The sequence below is a fragment of the Macaca mulatta genome, chromosome 20 (assembly GCF_049350105.2).
Source record: "Macaca mulatta isolate MMU2019108-1 chromosome 20, T2T-MMU8v2.0, whole genome shotgun sequence".
In the NCBI taxonomy this organism is placed as follows: Eukaryota; Metazoa; Chordata; class Mammalia; order Primates; family Cercopithecidae; genus Macaca; species Macaca mulatta.
Window position 1 is genome coordinate 83,933,188 of NC_133425.1, and position 21,459 is coordinate 83,954,646.

General features: G+C 54.3%; 3 long non-coding RNA genes across 5 annotated transcripts; 1 reads left to right on the forward strand and 2 right to left on the reverse strand.

The window, feature by feature from the left end:
- Positions 1-3,610: 3,610 nt before the first annotated feature.
- LOC144338191 (uncharacterized) lies at positions 3,611-12,195 on the reverse strand. Of its 2 annotated transcripts, none has more exons than XR_013412077.1 (3): positions 11,935-12,195; positions 4,532-4,665; positions 3,611-4,453 (listed from the first exon to the last, which is right to left on the reverse strand). It is a non-coding gene; the product is annotated as an uncharacterized LOC144338191 (long non-coding RNA). The 2 variants fall into 2 exon arrangements; XR_013412076.1 differs by having other exon boundaries at positions 3,611-4,401; positions 4,482-4,665.
- LOC144338179 (uncharacterized) lies at positions 4,687-6,377 on the forward strand. The gene is made up of 2 exons (XR_013412063.1): positions 4,687-5,630; positions 6,172-6,377. It is a non-coding gene; the product is annotated as an uncharacterized LOC144338179 (long non-coding RNA).
- On the reverse strand, positions 9,039-11,283 carry LOC144338187 (uncharacterized). 2 transcript variants are annotated; one of them, XR_013412072.1, is made up of 3 exons: positions 10,743-11,283; positions 9,584-9,943; positions 9,039-9,223 (listed from the first exon to the last, which is right to left on the reverse strand). It is a non-coding gene; the product is annotated as an uncharacterized LOC144338187 (long non-coding RNA). The 2 variants fall into 2 exon arrangements; XR_013412071.1 differs by lacking the exon at positions 9,039-9,223 and adding an exon at positions 9,339-9,502.
- Positions 12,196-21,459: the final 9,264 nt, after the last annotated feature.

Here is a 21,459-nt window from a genome sequence, read left to right on the forward strand (position 1 = left end):
AGTGCGGGCCTATAATCCCAGCTACTTGGGAGGCTGAGGCAGGAGAATCGCCTGGACCCAGGAGGTGGAGGTTGCTGTGAGCTGAGATCGCGCCACTGCACTCCAGCTTGGGCGACAGAGTGAGACTCCGTCTCCAAAAAAAAAAACCCACCCCATTAGCAGCCGCCTGCCTCTCCCCCTCCCCAGCCTAGACACCCCCAGTCCTCCTCCCTGCTGTGGGTTTGCCTGTTGTCCTATTGTGGGTGTTCCAGAGACACAGGGGCACACACGCGCAGCCTCTTGTGACCAGCTTCTTTTACTCTGCAGAAGGGTCTCAAGGTTCGTCCCTATGGAGCCTGTGTCGGGGTTCCGCTCCTTTTTTTTTTTTTTTTTTTTCTTTTGGAGATGGAGTCTCGCTCTGCTGCCCAGGCTGGAGTGCAGTGGTGCGATCTCGGCTCACTGCAAGCTCCACCTCCCGGGTTCACGCCATTCTCCTGCCTCAGCCTCCTGAGTAGCTGGGACTACAGGTGCCCGCCACCATGCCCGGCTAATTTTTTGTATTGTTTAGTAGAGACAGGGTTTCACCGTGTTAGCCAGGATGGTCTCGATCTCCTGACTTCGTGATCTGCCCGCCTCGGCCTTCCAAAGTGCTGGGATTGCAGGCGTGAGCCACCGTGCCCGGCCTCTGCTCCTTTTTATGGCTGAAGAATTTTCCAGGCACAGATGGACCCCGTTTCATTTTTCCGTTCACTCATCAGTGGACACCTGGTCTCGCCACATTTTTATTTTTCATTTACTTATTTATTTACTTTTTGAGACAGGGCCTCACCCTGTCACCCTGGAGTGAGGGTGGAGTGCAGTGGTGTGATCTCAGCTCACTGACACCTCAAATTCCTGGACTCAAGCCATCCTCCCACCTCAGCCTCCTGAGTGGCTGGGACTACAGGTGTGCACCACCAAACCCAGCTAATCGCTCTGGTCGCCCAGGCTGGAGTGCAGTGGCGCAATCTTGGCTTACTGCAACCTCCACCTCCCAGGTTCTCCTGCCTCAGCCTCCTGAGTAGCTGGGATTACAGGCATGCATCACCATGCCTGGGTAATTTTTTTTGTTTTTTAGTTGAAATGAATTTTCACCATGTTGGTCAGGCTGGTCTTGAACTTCTAACCTCAAGTAATTCACCTGTTTTGGCCTCGCAAATTGCTGGGATTACAGGCATGAGCCACCATGCCAGGCCTAATTTTTTTTATTTTTATTTTTTGCAGAGATGGGTGTCTCACTGTGTTGTCCAGGCTGGTCTTGAATTCCTGACTTCAAGCAATCCTCCCACCTCAGTCTCCCAAGTGCTGTGTTTACAGGTATGCGCCACCACCCAGCCTCGTCACATTTTTTAATGTGCTCCTTGGCTGGTGACAGGTGCCAGCTCCGGACTGGGGTTGGTAGAACTGAACCCCGAGCTCGAGCCCAGCTCCTTCCGCTCCCGGCTGAGCTCCTCCTTCTCAGGGCTTCGTGTCGTTGTTCCTGAAATGAAGGCTGGACAAGCCCTCTGCCTCCCACAGGGATACTTGTCCAGGGGCCCCACCGCTGGGAAGCCTGGCCTCGCTGGTCCTCTGGCCTGTCTCCCCCCGCAGCACGCTTGTCCCTGGTCACACCTGCCTGCCACAGGCTCTGTGGCTCCCAGCCCCACAGTCCTGAGCCCTCTGGAAGACACACTGTCCCACACATGACCTTCCACGCCCACTGGGTCCTCAGGGCCCTGCTCCTCCTGACGCATGTCTCCACCTGTGGGCTGTTCCGAGCAGCTGCAACGCCCTTCCCATCCAAATCCTCCACATCCAAACCCTGCTCAGCAGAGAGGCTGGGGCAATCTTCCTCTGAAACCCCCTCATTCAGAAGCTGTTGCAGGCTGAGCTGTGTCCCTAGCCCCAGGACCTGTGAGTGTGGAACCAGGGTCTTTGCAGAGGTGATGAAGGTAAGATGAAGGGTCACAGCCCTGGGCCACTATGGCTTATGTCCTTACAAGCAGAGGGAGACAGAGACACAGAGGAGGGGCCGTGTGAAAATGGAAAGTGAGGAAGCCACCAGCCAGGAGCTGGAGAGGCAGGAAGGGGCCTCCCTGAGCCCTGCAGGAAGGGCGGCCCTGAGACCCCTTGGTTTCAGATTTGTGGCCTCCAGAGCTGTGAGAGAATAAATTTTTGTTGTTTTAAGCCTCCCACCTCCTGGTTGGTGGTCATTTGTGACAGCAGGGGCAGAACCCGAGCTCCGGGCCTCACAGCTTTGCACCGAGGTTCTTTCTACTTAAGCACACACTGCACCTGTGACAGCAGCGGGGAGGCTCCTCCAAGACCCAGCTGCATGGTGGCCCTTTCTCCCGTGACACAGTGTGGCCAGAGGCCCACCGGACGCCACAGAGGTGGTGCCAGCCGGGCTCCCTGGGCTCTTCACAGACCTGGCATCACAGCTGCCACTAAGAGGAAACATTTCACCAAGTCCTTCATTCGGATCGTGCTCCCCAGAGCCACGGTCGTTGCTACTTTATTTTTCTCAAAGCCACGGTTTCAGGTGAGAGAAGAGTTTTCTCTGCCTCCCTCAAACCTGCCATGAAGAGTGAGTTAATTTCTTTTTTTTTTTTTTTTTTTTTTTTTGAGACGGAGTCTCGCTCTGTCGCCCAGGCTGGAGTGCAGTGGCCCGATCTCAGCTCACTGCAAGCTCCGCCTCCCGGGTTCACGCCATTCTCCGGCCTCAGCCTCCCGAGTAGCTGGGACTACAGGCGCCTGCCACCTCGCCCGGCTAGTTTTTTGTATTTCTTAATAGAGACGGGGTTTCACCGTGTTAGCCAGGATGGTTTCGATCTCCTGACCTCGTGATCCGCCCGTCTCGGCCTCCCAAAGTGCTGGGATTACAGGCTTGAGCCACCGCGCCCGGCCAAGAGTGAGTTAATTTCACACTTGGGAGTGACAGTATTGGTCACTTAATAAAGCTGCAGGAACTTGCCTCACTTCAGTGCAGTAACCAAAATTAACGCGTTTATACACTTTCCGCTAAAAGACACTTCATGTGAACGTGGAGGGCACATGTGCCGAGTGGAGATCCACTGTGGTTCTGTGGGATCTGGGGAGGAAGGAGTCAGCCCTGGTGGGTTCCTGCAGGGCTGCCGTCTGCAAGCTCCAGCCGGGGCTGAACGCACTCAGCGCAGAGCTGGAACGGATATCCAGCTGGAATTCCAGCACCGTGACCTCCTCTCTCTCTGACTTGAGCCTGGGGCAGGGGATCTTCAGTGAGGTCTGGAAAAAAATGACAGAGATGTTATTGCTTCCGTGAACACCCCAGTTGCCTGGGGACATCGACCCAGGCTCATCGCTGGGCCAGCGCCGGAGGAAGGCCTCCGTGTTTCCTGGTGGCCTCGTCACAAGTATAAAATGTTTACAAGCCCCAGCTGGCGGAGAGGTGGGAGCCCAGGCAGGTCACCAGGGAGCCTCGGTCAGGCTGGGGTGCTGGTCCCTGGACGAGGGTCCTGTGGCTGCTGGAACAAAAGACCCCAGAGTTAGTGGCTTGAAACCACACAGCTTCATCCTCTCACGGTTCTGCAGGCCAAAAGCTGACACGGGTTTCTCAGGGCTAAAATTGAGGTGTGGACAGGGCTGCTTCCTCCTGGAAGGGCTCCGGGGAGCATCTGTTCCTCCCCTTTCCCAGCTTCCAGAGGCCGCCTGTGTTCCTTGGCTCTCAGCCCCTCCTCTGTCTTCAGAGCCAGCAGGGCAGCCTCTCCTCTCTTCTCTGACCTGCTGCCCACCTCTTATGAGGACCCTTGTGGTTCAGGGGGACCCGCCCGGATAATCCAGGGTCATCTCCCCTCTCCTGATCCTTAACTCACTCATACCTGCAAAGTCCCTCTTGCCAGTGGGGTCCCAGGGGAAGAACAAGGGTCAGGTCTGGAGCACACAGGAGGAGAGACTCGAACCTGGAGGTCATGGGTGAGTTCACACCAGGCCCCTGCCCTTGCCTTGTATCTTCGGAACCTAGTCTCTGTCCCCAACCCTCCCTCCTACTCCTCCCGCTGGTCCCGCCGCCTCGGCCAGGCCCCTGGGAGCATCCGCATCCTCATCTGAAGACCCGCAGCAGCAGCCTCGGCCCCGCCCACCCCCAGCCCAGCTGGGCCTCCCTGACACAGCCTTCCCGCCTCCTCTCTTGAGCAGGGATGGGCGGTGGGCAGCTGGGAGCCAGGGAGGGAGGGACAAACGACTCCCCTTCCACGGCTGGCCCGAGCCCCTCCATGCTGGTGCCAAAGGCCTGGAGGGAAGCCCCGCAGCTCCCAGCCTCCCCGCTCCCTCCCCCAGCCTCCAACCCTCCACCAGGAAACCCTTGTCTGAGCCACAGGCCACCCCCCTTCCCCACGGCCTCCCCGCTCCCTCCCCCAGCCTCCAACCCTACACCAGGGAACCCTTGTCTGAGCCATGGGCCACCCCCCTTCCCCACGGCCTCCCCGCTCCCTCCCCCAGCCTCTAACCCTACACCAGGGAACCCCTGTCTGAGCCACGGGCCACCCCCCTTCCCCACGGCCCCATTCTTCCAGCCTTGTCGAGGACCCCAGTCATCTTTCCAGGGACATCTCTCTCCCTTGGGCCTCGTCCTCCTGCACACCTGACCTTTCCCATCCCGGGTGATACCATAACCTTTTAGCAGAATTTTGCCTTAATTCCCAGCATTTTCGGCTTTTTTTTTTTTTTTTTTTTTTTTTTAAGATGAAGTTTCACTCTTGTCATCCAGGCTGGAGTGCAGTACAGTGAGGCAATCTTGGCTCACTCCAACCTCTGCCTCCAGGGTTCAAGCGATCCTCCTGCCTCAGCCTCCCAAGTAGCTGGGATTATAGGCGTGCACCACCATGCCTGGCTAATTTTTTGTTTTTAGTAGAGATGGAGTTTTGCCATGCTGGCCAGGCTGGTCTTGAACTCCTGACCTCAAGTGATCCTCCTGCCTCAGCCTCCCAAAGTGCTGGGATTACAGGCATGAGCCACTGCACCTGGCCCCCATCCCAGTGTGTTACCATAAACTTTTAGCAGAATTTCGCCTTAATTCCCAGTATTTTTGGCTCTGAGTCTTAACACCTCCCCTCTATCTTAACCTGGCTCCAGTGGCCCTTCCTCTGTCCCCTGCCCCTTCCATGCCTCCCACCCCATCCCCACCCCTTCTGGCCACCCCATGGCCCCTCCCCCCACCCCTCCCCCACCCCTCCCCACCCCTGGCCCCTCCCCTGCCCCCCACAGCTCTTTGGCTCCACCTCTAAGACTGGGGCTCCTGGAAGCCACTGATCCTCATCTTATTATCATCCTAGTCCCCACAGAGCCCAGGACGGAGACTCACACAGCTCAGTGGAAGGTCCCCAAGCTCTGAGGGCACGCAGCACAGCACAGCACTCTAGCGGCACCTGCCATGGCCCCTGTGCTCGCTGTCAGAGGGAAGGAGATGATGGCCCCAGCTCAGGGCCCAGAATTCACGCCTGACTGTGCCCGCGTCCGGACCTAAGGAACACCCTCCGCGGTGCTGGGGCTGCCTATGCCCAGACAGAGCGGGGCTCACTCCCCCACACAGGCTTCCCCAGAGTGTGGCCCCATCCCCAAGGTCCTGCCGCCCCCGCTGAAAACGCGCCCAGCCCATGGTGAGTACCGCAGAGTTCACAGAGCGCTTCCCACAGACACTTTCTCCCAAGGGGGCCGCGCCTGCATTGCTACTCACATCTCCTGAAAGCCACTGATGTGGTCTGGGTCTGTGTCGCCCCCACCTCATGTTGAATTGTCAGTCCCACGGTCGGGTCTGTGTCGCCCCATCTCGTGTTGAATTGTCAGTCCCACGGTCGGGTCTGTGTCACCCCACCTCGTGTTGAATTGTCAGTCCCACGGTCGGGTCTGTGTCGCCCCCACCTCGTGTTGAATTGTCAGTCCCACGGTCGGGTCTGTGTCGCCCCATCTCGTGTTGAATTGTCAGTCCCACGGTCGGGTCTGTGTCGCCCCCACCTCGTGTTGAATTGTCAGTCCCACGGTCGGGTCTGTGTCGCCCCATCTCGTGTTGAATTGTCAGTCCCACGGTCGGGTCTGTGTCGCCCCATCTCGTGTTGAATTGTCAGTCCCACGGTTGGGGGAGGGGCCTGGTGGGAGGTGACTGATCTCAGGGCGGTTTCCGCCTTGCTGTTCTCACGACAGTGAGTTCTCGCGAGATCTGATGGTTTTAAAGTACATGGCGCCTCCCGCCTCGTGCTCGCTCGCTCTCTCTCCGGCTGCCATGTGAAGGCGTGCCTGCTTCCCCTTCCCCTTCCACCATGATCGTGAGTTTCCTGAGGACTCCCAGCCACGCTTCCTACACAGCCTGTGGAACTGTGAGCCAATTAAACCTCTTTCTTCATAAATGACCCATTCTCCAGTAGTTCTTTAGAGCAGTGTGAGCCTGGACTCATGCAGTCACCCATTTCCAGGAGCTTTACCACCAGGCCAGGCAGCCGCCAGTCACTTTATACACAGCATCTCGTTTCCTAGCACCTGGGCGAAAGAGCTATTTTCAGCCCTACTTACAGGCAAGGATGGAGAAACCCAGAGGGCTCAGCCAGCCTCACCTGCTTGGGAAGGCACAGCTGAGCTGCCTGTGCTGCCTTAGAGGGAGAAAAAGAGACACGGAAACAGGTTCCACGCTGGGGTCCACTATTCTTACCTCACGTATAACCTCACAGGGACTGAGCACACCACAGGGGCTCAGAAACCAGGGCCTGGTCCCCTCACTCACACTTGCCGTGGCCACTGAAAATGGCCCCTAAAAGACATCCACGTCCCTAACCCTAACCCTGTGAACGTGACTGCGTGTGAAAGGTCTTTGCAGACATGATTGAATTAAAGATGGAGAGAAAAGGAGCATCTGGACAGACCCGACGTGACCATGAGTTCTCCTAAGAGGGAGGCAGAGGGAGATTGGACACAGACGGAAGAGGAGAGGCGTGGGACCACAGAGGCAGAGCGGGAGCAATGCAGCCTCAAGGCATGAGAGCCATGGATGCCTGGGGCCTGGGAAGCTGGAAGAGGCAGTGGGAGCCTCCCCTGCAGCCTGCGGCCCTGCCCACGCCTTGACTTCCACTTGGTGACTCTGCTATCAGACATCTGGCCTACGGAACTGTGAGGTGATATGTTTCTGGGTGTTTTTGTTGTCATTATTGTTGTTTGAGACAAGCTGTCACTCTCTTGCCCAGGTTGGAGTGCAGTGGCGCAATCACGGCTCACTATAGCCTTGACTTCCTGGACTGAAGCAAGCCTGCCGCCTCAGCCTCCAGAGTAGCTGGAACTACAGGTGTGTACCATCTTTTTTTAGAGATGGGGGTATCACTATGCTGCCCAGCCGGGACTTGAACTCCTGGCTTCAAGCGATCCTCCCACCTCGGCCTCCCAAGCGCTGGGATTGCAGGTGTAGCCACTGGGCCCAGCCAGCTTCTGTTGCTTTAAGCTGCCCATTGGTGGTCATTTGTTACAGCAGACCTGGGACAAGCCACTCTGCTGAATGAGTTGAGAGTCTGATTTTACCCTTTCTGGGCCAGGAATTCCCTGCGGGGCAGGTGGCTGCAGCTGAGCCTTCTAGGCCTCTCTCTACTAAAAATACAAAAAAGGCGGAGGTTGAAGTGAGCGGAGATTGTACCACTGCACTCCAGCCCTCCATCTCAAAAAGAAAAACCAAAGTAGCCGTGGAGTAAAGGGAAATGATCGAAGAGTCTCGCTCTGTGCCGCAGGCTGGAGGGCAGGGGAACGATCTCGGCTCACTGCAACCTCTGCCTCCCGGGTTCAAACAATTCTCCTGCCTCAGCCTCCCAAGTAGCTGGGATTGGGAGTTAAAGACGTGCTGTGAGTCCCCCGTCCCCCATGCTTCGGGGGTGTGAGTCCCACGTCCCCCCATATTCCAGGGGTGTGAGTCCCATGTCCCCCCGTGCTCCGGGGCTGTGAGTCCTGCATCCTCCTGTGCTCCGGTGCCGTGAGTCCCGTTTCCTCCCATTTCTGAGGGTGTGAGTCCCGCGTCCTCCCATGCTCCGGTGCTGTGAGACCCCTGTCCCCTCATGCTCTGGTGCTGTGAGTCCCGAGCCTTCCTGTGCTCTGGTGGTGCGATGCTGAGTTTGGTGCTGAAACTCTCTGAGCTTCATTTCTTACCATCAGTAAGTACCCTGCTTCCCAGAGCCTTTGGGAAGAGTGAAGGAGAAAGTTGGGCCAAGGCCCTGGCAAGAGGCCGGGCCTTGACAGGTATTAGCTGGACTTTGTTTCTGTCCTGAGACAATGCAACTTCTGAACCACACAGAGCACTGTTGACCAGAAACTCAGAATCAGATGGGTCCCCATATCTGTGTTTTAAAAGTCACTCCGGACTTCTCCAGGGGACAGCCCTGTGCTTCCAGGGCCTCCAGGTAGGGGAAGTGGGGAGAAGAGGTAGGCTGCCGGGGACACTCACAGGCAGGCACCCTGACTCCCCTGGGCCCCTGCTGTTCCCTCCCTTTTCTTTCTTTCTCTCCCTTTCCTGTCTTTTTTTTATTGAGTGAAATTCACGTAACATAAAATTAACCATTCTGGGCTGGGTGCAGTGGCTTATGCCTGTCATCCCAGCCCTTTGGGAGGCCAAGGTGGGCAGATCACCTAAGGTCAGGAGTTCAAGACCAGCCTGGCCAACATGGGAAAACCCTGCCTCTACTAAAAATACGAAAAATTAGCCAGGCGTGGTGGCAGGCACATGTAATTCCAGCTACTCGGGAGGCTGAGGCAGGAGAATCACTTGAACCAGGAGGCAGATGTTGCAGTGAGCTGAGGTCCCACCACTGCACTCCAGCCTGGGCCACACAGTGAGTCTCCATCTCAAAAAAAAGAAGAAGAAGAAAAAGAATTTTTTCAGCATTCCAGAGGCCCCTGGCCTCCCAGCCGCTGTCCCTCCCTTCCTGGAGACCACTGTGATGAAGAACCCCCTTCTCTCCCTCAACATCCACCCCCAAACACCATCCTTTATGTTGCCTGTTTGTGATCCACACGGGATCACACAGAATCGAGCCTGGCCACTTCTGTTCAACGTGATTGTTTGAGAGAGGCATCCGTGCTATGCATAACTGCAATTCGCCGGTCTTCACTGCTGCGTAAGAGTCCAGTGATGGGACACCTGTCTTCACTGCTGCATAAGAGTCCAGTGATGGGATATCTGTCTTCACTGCTGTGTAAGAGTCCAGTGATGGAATAGCTTGCAATTCACCTGTCTTCACTGCTGCGTAGGAGTCCAGTGATGGGACACCTGTCTTCACTGCTGCATAAGAGTCCAGTGATGGGACACTGTCTTCACTGCTGCATAAGAGTCCAGTGATGGGACACTGTCTTCACTGCTGCATAAGAGTCCAGTGATGGGACACTGTCTTCACTGCTGCGTAAGAGTCCAGTGATGGGACACCTGTCTTCACTGCTGCATAAGAGTCCAGTGATGGGACATCTGTCTTCACTGCTGTGTAAGAGTCCAGTGATGGGACACCTGTCTTCACTGCTGCGTAAGAGTCCAGTGATGGAATAGCTTGCAATTCACCTGTCTTCACTGCTGCGTAAGAGTCCAGTGATGGGACACCTGTCTTCACTGCTGCGTAAGAGTCCAGTGATGGGATACCTGTCTTCACTGCTGCATAAGAGTCCAGTGATGGAATAGACTGCAATACATTTTCCCATGAATCTGTTAATGGGCTCCTGGGCTGTTTCTGGTTTGGGGGTGTCTGGAATGAGGCTGGCATGAGCACGAGTTCTAGCTGAGTGGTATTTTCAGCAGCTTGGCCAAAAGGTGTGACTTTTCAGGACCTGGCTGAAGGAGGGACTCTAGGGAAAAGGGCTGATGGGCAGGAAAGCGGTGGCAGAGGGGATGGCCAAGCCATAGCTGGCAGGCTGTTGTTCCTAGTGCCCCAATCAATATACCTCAGTTCCCAACTGGGGCCACCTGGAAAGACAGGAAAGGATGACTCCATGAGCTCTCATGGCATGGAAGACCCAGGTGTGCCCAGTGGATGCAACCTCCCTCCATTTCTGGCCATCCCCTGCTGCTTCCCTCGCACCCCCACCCCCAGCCCCACCCCGCCTTCTCCACCAGGTGCCCTCCGGTGACTTCAGCTCCATGGACAGCTCCCAGACTGCTGTCCTCCCTGTGGTGCTGAAATCACCCCAACAGGGAAGCCAAGGCACGGAGAAGCTAAAGAAGAGAATGGAATGAAATGGCACGGGTGGAGCTAATGAAATGGCATGGGATGGAGCTACAAAGCCATCTGTCCTGAGCCCGCCACCACGTGGAAGTGGACACAGGGGTCCAGAGAGGGAAGTCATTTGCCCAAAGGGGTCATGAAGTGCTCGGTGGTAAGAAATGGAAACTTCTATGACGACCAAGATTTATGGAATCCTGTCTGCATGCCAGGCACCATGCTGAGTGTTTGTATGTGGACTGCCACAGTCAACGCACATGGCAAGCTCAAGAGTAGGGCCCTAAGATTGTACCCGCTCAACAGAGAAGAAGCCTCATCTGAGAGCAGCAGAGCCGGGCCTGGAACCTGTGTCTTCAGCCCCACTCCGGGCCTTTCCTCCCCCACCCTTTGTCTCAGTGGGTTCATTGTTTCTCTAGAACAAGAAAATGACAGTCACAGCAGCATTGACATCACCCCAGTGTATGAGTCAGGGTTCTCTAGAGGGACAGCACTAATAGGATAGATGTATACATGGAGGGGAGTTTATTGGGAGTATTGACTCACCAATCACGAGGTGAAGTCCCACAACAGGCCGTCTGCAAGCTGAGGAGCCTGGAAGCTGGTCCGAGTCCCAAAACCTCAAAAGTAGGGAAGCAACAGTGCAGCCTTCAGTCTGTGGCCAAACAGCCCTTGAGAAACCACTGGTGTAGGCCCTAGAGCCCCTGGGAAACCACTGGTGTAGGTCCCAGAGCCCAAAAGCTGAAGCGCTTTGAGTCTGATGTTTGAGGGCAGGAAGCGCCCAGCACGGGAGAAAGATGGAGTCTGGAAGACTCAGCCAGTCCAGTCCTTCCGAGTTCCTCTGCCTGCTTAATTCTAGCTAGATGGGATGGGACGTCCTCCTGGAAGCACAGGCAATCGTTTCCTGAAAGAAGACGGGGGCAGAGGTCTGAAGTTGTCAGTGTGGAGATGCAGGGACAGGCTGGTTTGCATAGAGCTGTATTTAGGGAGTAACTCATTAGCAGAGCTTGGGTCAGGGTGTGAGTGAGGAGCTCTGGGGCCAAAGGCACCACTGTTTGCTGTGGTTTTGCTGCTACGTTTCCAACCCCCTCAAAATGCAGTGGCTCAAAACAGCTGCAGTTCTCTCTTCTCTCACGTTTCTGGCTGGGCTCAGCTGGATGGTTCTTCTCCATAGGATGAGGTCCTGGATGCCTGGGTCTCTTGCTCTCCATGCAGCCTCGGGACCTCAGGGCCTTGGTCTCTCCAGCACTGTGGCCAGACTTTCACATGGCAGAGAGAACCTCCCAGGAGCAGAAGCAACATGCAAATGCCTCATTAAGGTGTGGCTGCATTTCCCCAGCATTCTGTTAGCTCCAGCGATCACAGGGCCGGCCCCCATTGAAGCGGCATGAATCCCTGCCAGCCAGCTCACTGGGGCCAGCTCAGGGATGGGCTGCCACCATTTCCTGGTTTTACAGGGGGCGCTTCGCCAGTGGCCAGCCGGGAGAGGCCACTGGCTGAACCACAGTGTGGCACTCTGGTCCATGTCGGCTCTGTGGGTGACCAGGGCAGAGCTTCAGGGTGCAGAAGGGTACTTAAATTGTGACCATGGGGCAGGTTCATGCCTGTAATCTCAGCACTGTGGGAGGCTGAGGTGGGCAGTCACTTGAGGTCAGGAGTTTGAGACCAGCCTGGCCAACACGGTGAAACCCTGTCTGTACTAAAAATACAAAAATTAGCTGGGCATGGTGGCGCACACCTGTAATCCCAGCTACTCCGGAGACAGAGGCACAAGAATCACTTGAACCTGGGAGGCAGAAGTTGCAATGAACCAAGATTGTACTACTGCACTCCAGCCTAGGCGTCAGAGCAAGACTACATCTGAAAAAAGAAAAAAAAAAATTGTGGCCATGGGACCGGGCATGTGGCTCATGCCTGTAATCCGAGCACTTTGGGAGGCCAAAGACTGTCTGTACAAAAAATTAAAATTAAAATAAAATTAGCCAGGTATGGTGGTGCACACCTGTAGCCCAGCTACTCAGGAAGCTAAGGCAGGAGGATCACCTGAGCCTGGGAATTGAAGGCTGCAGTGAGCAGAGATTGCACCACTGCACTGCAGCCTGGGCAACAGAGCAAGACCGTTTAAAAAAAAATTATACATATATATATATATATATATATATATACACACACACAGAGAGAGAGAGAGAGAGAGAGGTGGAAAGAAATTCCAGGCCCCTAGTAAATTCCAGGTGGTGAAATAGGAGCTGAACTGACATTCATTCATTCATTCATCAATCAATCATCATTCATTCACCCCAACCAGCCTGCAGAGGTCCCACGGTGTCAGGCCCTGGGGCTGTGGAAACAACAGAAAAGCCCCCAACCTCAGGCTCAGCTGCCCCGGGAATCCTTTCCCCAGCCTCCCTGGGGTGTCTGAGACCTCGTCAAAGAGTTGGGGGCCCATGGACATCTCGAGGGAAAGGCGGGGGCCAGAAGGGGTCAGAGCCGGCACCCCTCCAGAGGCTGGGACGGGGACTGGAGTGGACTCGCAGCATCTGTGGTGGGGGCCACGATGGAAGTGGGGGTCCCACACAGAACAGGCAGGGCTTCCTGCAGGTTTCACTTGCCGTCCAGGGCCCAGGACCACCCCCACCTCCACCCCACACCTCCCACCCCCTCTTCCCCCCGACGAACAGCGGCCGGGCTGAGTGGGAGTGCCCTCTGGTGGCCCTTTGAGGAAATAGCAAGGGCTATCCGTAAAACGCTTTCAGACAGAACGGCTAGCCCCACGCTTGTCCTCCCGCTGAAGACATGGACACAGGCTGGACACACAGGCTATGATACACGCATGTAACGGGGCCTGTGGGGAGTAACCAGAGCTGGCAGGGCCCGGAGCTATGACCCTCGAGCGAACGTAAACAAGAAAGTGAGCCCACATTCACCCTGGTTTTTCTCGTGGAGCATCTTCCCACATTGGCATCGAGGTCCGAAAGCAGAAAGCACAGCCTTGCCGAGCTGAGAAACAGGGATTAGAGTTTGAGGCTCTAAACCTGCTGGGGCCTGAGGGAACTTGGGGAAAGAGCCCAAAGCCCTGAGTGCAAATCCCCTTCAGGCCATGGCCACCCCCTAAGCTGCATATGCCCTAAGAAACTGCAAGAAACCCGACAGAAAAAGCTCCCGGGAGGATGGAGAGCCGAGCAGAGGTGTCGGCAGCTGCCGCGGGCTGGAGACCAAACCCTGTGGGGGGCGGGGGCTGGTGACCCTCACAGGCTTTCCCTTGGGAGCACCGACATTCCACTCCCTGGGAACAAGGGCTGTAATCCCCAAATCAAGTCTGGACAGGGCCAACCTGGGCGCGATGGCTCATGCCTGTAATCGCAGCACACACACACACAAAGTTGCAAGGTGTCTTAGTCTGTTTTCTGTGGCTATATCTAAAAGTGGGTAATTTATAGAGAAGAGAGGTTTGTTTCTTACAGTTCTGGAGGCTGGAAGTCCAAGAGCATAGTGCTGGCATCTGGAGAGCTTCTCCTCACATCATAACACAACAGAGGGCATCACGTGGTGACAAGGCAAGAACACACCAGCTCAAGTCTCTCTTTCTCTTTTTTTTTTTTTTTTTTTTTTTGAGACAGAGTCTCGCTCTGTCACCCAGATTGGAGTGCAGTGATGCCATCTCGGGTCACTGCAACCTCTGCCTCCCAGGTTCAAGTGATTTTCCTGCTTCAGCCTCCCAAGTAGCTGGGATTACAGGCACCTGCCACCACACCCAGTTAATTTTTGTATTTTTAGTACAGACGGGGTTTTGTCATATTGGCCAGGCTGGTCTCAAACTCCTGACCTCATGATCCGCCCACCTCAGCCTCCCAAAGTGCTGTGATTACAGGAGTGAGCCACTGCGCCTGGCCTGTCCCTCTTGTTATGAGGCCACTAGTCCCATCATGGGGGCCCACTCTGATGACCTCATCCAATCCTAATTACCTCCAAAAGCATATAATTGTGGAGGTTAAGTTCCCAACACATAAAGTCTGGGAGAAACATTCAAACCATAGCACAAGGCATGCTCTATTATTTGATTTTTTGGGGGGGAAGGGGGGAGAGGTGGAGTCTTGCTCTGTTGCTCAGGCTGGAGTGCAGTGGCGTGATCTTGGCTCACTGCAAGCTCTGCCTCCCGTGTTCAACCGATTCTCCTGCCCTCAGCCTCCCGAGTAGCTGGGACTACAGGCACCCGCCACCACACCCAGCTAATTTTTGTATTTTCTCTTTTTTTTTTTAGTAGAGACGGGGTTTCACCATGTTGGCCAGAATGGTCTCGATCTCTTGACCTCGTGATCCGCCCACCTCGGCCTCCCAAAGTGCTGGGATTACTGGCGTGAGCCACCGTGCCCGGCCAAGGCATGCTCTTAAAAGGGATCAGAAGCCAGGAGTGCTGGTGCATGCCTGTAGTCCCAGGTACGAGGGAGGCTGAGGTGGGAGGATCACTTGAGCTCAGGGGGTCGAGGCTGCAGTGAACCCTGTTCATGCCACTGCACTCCAGCTTGGGCAACAGAGTGAGACCTTGTCTCAAAAAAGAAAAAAATAAAAAAGAAGAAGGGACCAGATCACCAGACATGGTGGCTAATGCCCATAATCCCAGCACTTTAGGAGGCCAAGGTGGGAAAATCATTTGAGGGCAGGAGTTCGAGACCAGCTTGGGTAACACAGTGGGAACCCATCTCTACAAAGAATGAAAACAATAGCTGGGCATGGTGGTGCACACCTGTACTCCCGCTACTCTGAAGGCTGAGGTGGGAGGAGTGTTTGAGGCCAAGAGTTTGAGGCTCAGTGAACCACGATCACACCACTGCACTCCAGCCTGGACAATACATGCAAGACCCCGTCTCAAAAATGTGGGAAGGGCAGGGCGCAGCGGCCCACACCTGTAATCGCAGCACATTCGGAGGCCAAGTCTGGTGGATCACCTGAGGATGGGAGTTGGAGACCAACCTAGCCAACATGATGAAACCCTGTTTTTACTAAAACTACAAAAATTAGCCAGGCGTGGTGGCACATGCCTGTAGTCTCCGCTACTCGGGAGGCTGAGACAGGAGAATCGCCTGAACCCGGGAGGCGGAGGTTGCAGTGAGCCAAGATCGTGCCACTGCACTCCGGCCTGGGGGATAGAGTAAGACTCGGTCTCCAAAAAAAAAAAAAAAAAAAGATGGAGGGACTAGATCACTGAAAACCAAGAGAAAAAGCACTTAATAGCAACAGAATCGGAGGTGGTTCAGATATAGGAGGCCTTCAGAATGATAACATGCTACTTTCTTCATGTAGCTCCCCCGCTCAAAAACCTGCACTGCTTCCCCTTGCTCTTCAATGGGGCAGTCACTACCTTCTTGGCAAGTAAGTGGCTTTGCACAATGACAAGGAAACAGCTGAGAACCCTGGGTTTCAGTGTGGACTCTGGCTAAGCCAGGGGTGGTCTTGGACGAGTGATCTCTGGGCCTCAGCCTCCTCCTCTGCAAATAAGGCAACTGGAAGAAGTTCCTGCCTCTAACTCTTCTCTCCCGGCAGGTGCCCTAAGGGCTGAGTCTCTGTCACAGGGTTCTGCTAGTGAGGTGGGCCTGTGTGGATGCACACACTGTGAAAACTCATCAAACTGCACACTTACAAGTGTGCATTTTGGGCTGGGCGTGGTGGCTCACGCCTGTAATCCCAGCACTTTGGGAGGCCAAGGCAGGCGGATCACAAGGTCAGGAGTTTGAGACCAGCCTGGCCGATATGGTGAAACCCCATCTCTACTAAAAAATACAAAAATTAGCCAGGCGTGGTGGTGCACACCTGTAGTCCCAGTTACTGGGGAGGCTGAGGCAGGAGAATCGATGGAACCCAGGAGGCAGAGGTTGCAGTGAGCCGAGATTGCACCACTGCACTCCAGCCTGGGCGACAGTGCAAGACTCCATCTCAAAAAAAAAATAAAAAAAGTGTTCGTTTTGGCAAATGTAAACTAGATCTCAATAAAGTTGGGGTTTTTTGTTGGTGGTTGTTGTTGTTTTGAGAGAGAGTTTTGCTCTTGTTGCTCAGGCTGGAGGGCAGTGGTGCAATCTTGGTTCACGGCAACCTCTGCCTTCGGGTTCAAGTGATTCCCCTGCTTCAGCCTCCTGAGTAGCTAGGATTACAGATGCCCACCACCGCACTCGGCTAATTTTTGTATTTTTAGTAGAGACGAGGTTTCACCATGTTGACTAGGCTGGTCTCGAACTCCTGACCTCAGGTGATCCACCTGCCTCGGCCTCCCAAAGTGCTGGGATTACAGGCTTCAGCCACCGCGCCCGGCGACTTTTTCTTAATAGGGGCACTATTTACACTCCCAGCAGCAGAGTATGTGGTTCCAGTTGTTCCACATTCTTGTGAAAAAAAATATGAAATTAATTTTTTAGACCAGTTTTAGGTTTAAAGAAAAATGGGAGGCCAGGCGCGATGGCTCACGCCTGTAATCCCAGCACTTTGGGAGGCCAAGGCGGGCGGATCACGAGGTCAGGAGATCGAGACCATCCTGGCTAACACAGTGAAATCCCCTCTCCACTAAAAAAAATACAAAAAAATTAGCCAGGCGTGGTGGCGGGCGCCTGTAGTCCCAGCTACTCAGGAGGCTAAGGGAGGAGAATGGCATGAACCCGGGAGGCGGAGCTTCTGTGAGCCGACATCACGCCACTGCACTCCAGCCTGGGTGACAGAGCAAGACTCTGTCTCAAAAAAAAAAAAAGAAAAGAAAAGAAAAATGAGCAGAGTTCCCCTGTACCCCCAGCACCCCCGCCCATCTCCCCTCTTATTAACACCCTGCACTGGTGCAGCACATTTGTTATAATTGAGGTAGGAGGCAGGACTCAACTCTAGAGGCGGGGCTTGGAGCTGGGACCAAACAGGACTGGCTAAAGCAGGGAGGGGCAGAAGCAACTTTTTTTTTTTTTTTGAGGCGGAGTCTCGCTTTGTCACCCAGGCTGGAGTGCAGTGGTGCGATCTCCGCTCACTGCAAGCTCCACATCCTGGGTTCACACCATTCTCCTGCCTCAGCCTCCCGGGTAGCTGGGACTACAGGCACCCGCCACCACGCCCAGTTAATTTTTTGTATTTTTAGTAGGGACGGGGTTTCACCGTGTTAGCCAGGATGGTCTCGATCTCCTGACCTCGTGATCTGCCCGCCTCGGTCTCCCAAAGTGCTGGGATTACAGACGTGAGCCACCGCGCCTGGCCAGAAGCAGCTTTTTATAAGACACACCAGGCCGGGCACCCTGCCTCACGCCTGTAATCCCAGCACTTTGGGAGGCTGAGGCAGGCAGATCACCAGAGGTCAGGAGTTTGAGACCAGCCTGGCCAACATGGTGAAACCCTGTCTCTACTAAAAATACAAAAATTAGCCGGGCATGATGTCCCATGCCTGCAGCCCCAGCTACTCGGGAGATTGAAGCAGGAAAATTGTTTGAGCCCAGGAGACAGAGATTGCGGTGAGCCAAGATCAGGCCACTGCACTCCAATGTGGGTGACAGAGGGAGACTCCGTCTCAGGAAAAAAAAAGAAAAAAAGACACACCCACCAGTGTTCTGTGTCAGTTTACCGTCGTCATGGCAACACTCCCACCCCCTTTCCATGGCAGTGACTCAGTGACCCAGAAGTGACTACTCCTTCCCTAGAAATTTCTGCATATAATCTGCATGCAATTAGAAGTGGGTATCATGGGACTGCAGAAGTGCCCTGAGCTGCTGCTCTCTGCCTTCCGGGGGAGCCCAGCTCTGCAGGAGCCATTGGAGCTGTCACGCTGCCTCTTCAATCAAGTTGTTCTCTTCTACCTCCGGCTTGTCCTTGAATTCTTTCTCAGGCAAAGCCAAGAACGCTCACAGGCTAAGCTCCGCTTTGGGCCTCACCTGCCCTGCATCACAACCAACCAGCCCATACCGGGACATGATCATTTACTGAAGTCCACAGTTTACATTACAGTTCACTCTTGGCGTTGTACGTTATGTGGGTTTTGGCAAATATGTAATGTCCCATAGCTGCCATCATGGGACATTACATATTTGTACTTCTTCATACAGAAGAGTTTTACCACCCCGGAAATTAGGCTTAAAAGTCATTTCTCCACTTTCTGCTCTGGAAGAGGACAGTCAGTTCTCTCACGCCCGGCACGCCATGTTCCGTCCAGCCTCTGTTCTCCAAATGAAGTGCTTTTAGGCTAAATAAAATGCTTACTAAATACTTTTAAGCACTAATAACAATAATGGCCCCATACAGTGGCTCAGGCCTGTAATCCCAGCACTTTGGGAGGCTAAGGTGGGAGGATCGCTTGAGGCCCGGAGTTTGAGACCAGCCTGGGCAACACAGTGAGACCTCCACCTCTACGAGATAAACAAATAAACAAACATAATGGACTCCAACTTAAAGATAGAACGTTCCAACCAGGTCAAGCTACTGACTATCAGTCCCCACCGCAGGCTCCCTGGCACTGCCTCCTGGTCACTGCTCCTGGGATCCCCATCACTGCAGATTCCCGAGTCATACCAACATGAGCCGAAGCATTTGTGTCTGGCTTCTTTTGCGCAACATCCTGCCTCTGAGATCCATGTTGCATGTAGGGGTAGCGTGTCCTTTTTGTTCCTGTAGAATATTCCATTGCGTGGGGGTCACACTACAGCTGGTTCATCGTTCTATTATTGAAGCACCTCAGGGTTCCTTCTAGTCCGGAGTTTAACACGTCACACTGGGGTGAACGATCTTGGATGTGCCTTTTGCTGGACGTTGAAGCTCATCTCTTCCGGAAGTCACGGAGGAGTAGCACAACCCAGTTCCGGCCGCACACAGGCTGCGGTTCGGTGAGCGCTATGGCAGGCTTCTGGAGCGGCCACCACTTTCACTCCCAGCACAGCCCACAGGCTCTGGGTGCCCTACACCCTCAACAAAACCGCTCATGATTTTAATCTTATAGAAACGTGGGCCAGGCGCAGTAGCTCACACCTGTAATCCCAACACTATGGGAGGCCGAGGCAGGAGGATCATGAGGTCAGAAGATCCAGACCACCCTGGCTAACACAGTGAAACCCTGTCTCTACTAAAAATACAAAAAATTAGCCAGGCTTGCTGGCGGGCACCTGTAGTCCCAGTTCCTCAGGAGGCTGAGGCAGGAGAATCACTTGAACCCAGGAGGCAGAGGTTGCAGCGAGCTGAGATCACGCCACTGCACTCCAGCCTGGGCAACACAGCGAGACTTTGTCTCAAAAAAAAAAGAAAAGAAATGTGCCCACCCTATCTGCTTCTGCACTTGCCTTTGTCATTCAACATTACAGATGGTCTTCACCCTTTTATTTATATATGTGTATACACACTGGAGGTTCATGTATTAGCATTTTTAACAACCACAATGTTGCCAATGTTGTACCAGATTACTATTACAATATTACAATCGCCAGGCATGGTGAGTGGTGGCTCACGCCTGTAATCCCAGCACTTTGGGAGGCCGAGACGGGCGGATCACGAGGTCAGGAGATCGAGATCATCCTGGCTAACACGGTGAAACCCCGTCCCTACTAAAAATACAAAAAATTAGCCGGGCGAGGTGGCGGGCGCCTGTAGTCCTAGCTACTCGGGAGGCTGAGGCAGGAGAACGGCGTGAACCCGGGAGGCGGAGCTTGCAGTGAGCAGAGATCGCGCCACTGCACTCTGGCCTGGACGACAGAGGGAGACTCCGTCTCAAAAAAAAAAAACAAAAACTTACAATCATCTGTTGATTGACATCTGGGTGGTTTTCCGGTTTTTCCCTTTGTTCTTTTAGTTATGACTAACAGACCTGCTATGTCCTTCTTCATATCTCATGCCCATGGGCAGATGACACCGCAGTCCGGTGGCCCACCTGTGCCATCAGGCATCAGAATCCCCTGAGAGCTCTTCACGGACCACAGGGCCCCAGGGCCCCACTCCCAGTCGCTGGTGCAGCCATTCTGGGGCAGGACCCAGGAAAGCACATTCCTAACAACCCCTAGTGATACTGAGGCTGCTTGCCTGGGCCCCACTTGAAGAACCCTGTTGAGGGTGGCACGGCTGGTCACAGGGCACTTCTTCTTTTAAACTGACATTGTTTTCCAAAGAGGCTGTGATCAACAGAGTTTACTGTTCATGAAACTCAGATCGCAGCCAGGCACGTGTCGGTCACAGCCGGTGCCGGCTGCTCCTTTGCATGGATGGTAATGTCCATGCAGGTTTATGTTTGTCAACTGGCCGTTGCTGGGTGGGACTGTCTTACCGACACATAAAGCCTACAGAAGGCGCCAACTCGCGTTACAGGGCTGCTCCTGACACGACCAAAATCACCAGGGTGGAATTCACACTCCTCTTACATAACCATAACAAGTTGCTGGGATCACAGGCATGTACCACCATGTCCTGTTAATTTTTTTGTAGAGGCAGGGGTGTTGCTTTGTTGCCCAGGCTGGCCTCAAACTCCTGGAGGAGGTGGTACTCCAAGCTTGGCCTCCCAAAGTGCTAGGATTACAGGCGTGAGCCACAGGGCCACGTCTGTGGTACGTCTTCCAAGGACACAAATCCTATCAGATCAGGATCCCACCCTTATAATCTCATTTAACCTTAATTCTCTAAAGGCCCTTTCTGCAAACACAGTCACATTGGGGATTACGGCTTCACATACAAATGTTAGGGGGACAGAACTCGGTCCATAGCATGGAGTCGCACAGTATTTGTCCTTTTGTGATTGGCTTGCTTTACTTAATATGTTTCCAAGGTTCACCCACGTTGTGGCACGGGTCTGAACTTCACTCTTCTGGATGGCTGACTCACATTCCACTGCATGGACAGGCCGCATTTTGTCTGTTCATCAGTTCCTCCACATCTCGCTCCCTTGTTTCCACCCTGGGGATATGGAGGAAGATGGGGTGGGCGAAGTCCTGTGACCCCCAGGACCAGCCACATCGTTGGCAGGGGACAGTGCAGGATGAAACAGTGGGCCCCTGGTCTTGGGCCGGGCCCTCCGTCTCTAGAGCAGCTCGCACCGCTGCAGCCCCTGGACGTCCCAGGCTGTGGACGCGCCCGGGGGACGCCGCGATGAGCAGGACACGGGACAGGTCCCCTTGCTGGCGCTGCTCGCGTTGAACCGCGCGGGGAGCCGGGCAGCCCATGGGAAAGGTAAGAATTGTTAGGCTTTTAATCTAAAGTCGATACCTGAAAAAATAATTCCGGAGCTAAGCATTTAATATCAACATTCAATAAAGCAGGAGATACCAGCCCGACGAAAACC